Source organism: Octopus bimaculoides, chromosome 22 (assembly GCF_001194135.2).
Source record: "Octopus bimaculoides isolate UCB-OBI-ISO-001 chromosome 22, ASM119413v2, whole genome shotgun sequence".
Lineage (NCBI taxonomy): Eukaryota > Metazoa > Mollusca > Cephalopoda > Octopoda > Octopodidae > Octopus > Octopus bimaculoides.
Window position 1 is genome coordinate 36,013,156 of NC_069002.1, and position 1,509 is coordinate 36,014,664.

General features: G+C 33.1%; 1 long non-coding RNA gene across 1 annotated transcript in view; it reads left to right on the forward strand.

Moving 5' to 3' along the window:
• Positions 1 to 1,509, forward strand: part of LOC106880046 (uncharacterized) — a 65,120-nt gene that overhangs the window by 3,424 nt on the left and 60,187 nt on the right. The gene's annotated exons all lie outside the window — the stretch shown is intronic.

The following is a 1,509-nucleotide window of genomic DNA, read 5'->3' on the forward strand; positions in this document are numbered from 1 at the left end:
TATATATGAATGTATGTTCGTATATTTATGTGTATATATATTCACAAAGCTATCTGGGTGAGTGTATATATGCATGCTATTTATATACACACTTGTGTATATATATATATATATATATATGCACTCCCGCACAAACACACACATATATTGCTCTTGTAATTATTTTCACTTTTATTACTATTATTATTATTATTATTATTATTATTGTTGTTGTTGTTGTTGTTGCTGTTGTTGTTGTTGTTGTTGTTGTTGTTGTTGTTGTAAAAAATAACGACTCCTGACAATTCTCCATGATATTCTAACTTTCTGTCAATTCTAAAATTATTTCTTACTTTGTCTTATAATCTACAAAAAGGAAAGGTAATAAATAGATAAATAAAATATAAATATTAAAACAAATGAATAGAAAAAAATACTCAAAATTCTTTTGAACTTATGAAAACTGTGCTTTGAGATTTTTATCGTATTTTGTTTTTGGCCAAATTTGGTTTTTTCTTTTATATATACTCATTAAAGAAATAGTCTGAAGAATGACTGTGAACACAGAATATGTCTTTAGAGAATATTTAATAATAAACGTTATAAAGAATATAGTTTCTACACTTCAAGAGCAAACGTTATTCTCCTAATTTAATGTTTGAGACTTTAAGACTGTAGCAGCCGGGGGTGGGCAAATAGATAGAAGAGAAGAGAGAATAAGAGTGTGTGATAGAGAGGGAGTGAGAAGGGATGAAAGAGAGACTGAAAACGACTTCGGTTCTGAACAAATTTTCTGCGTTAATGAGATGGACGTGTCAATTTTTCTATCAGGAAACTAGTCTTTGAAACAACCACATTTGAAATATTGGTTATAATAATGGAAACCGTCACCAGTACGATTAATCCTGCCCTACCAAATTCTCTACCAGCCGCTTTGTGATAATCCCCACACATCCTTCCCTTCATGACTCACAGACATTCAACACTTTTATATATGTGTTTATTACATTCTGTCTTTCGTTTCGTCCACTTCAGACGTTAAGAAGTTGACTTCGTAATCACGTAGTTCTGAGTTCGCTACTGCTGATCAACGATCTTGGCTTAGTATTCTATAATCACTTAAAGATCATTATTGTATTACGGTAATTCAAGGCGGTGATCTGGCAGAATCGTTAGCACACCGGGCAAAAAGTTTAGCGTCGTTTCAGCCTTTACATTTTTGTGTTCAAAACCATCTGTGGTCAACTCTGCCTTTCATCTTTCGCAGGGGTCGATAAAATAAGTACCAATTGAACACCGGGATCAAGCTAATTGACTTACTCCACCCCCAGACTTGTTGACCTTGTGCCAAGATTTGCAACTAACATTTTACAGTATTTGAGAAACCTGTCATATGCATGTTTTTACGATTTATTAAAACTTTTTCCTTCGCAGATTTCAAACCAGTCTCAAAAGAAAGGTCACACTCACGTGTTTAAATCTAGATAGCTCTTGGATTTAGTGGTTATCTGAGTTGGTTGGTGTCTGTAT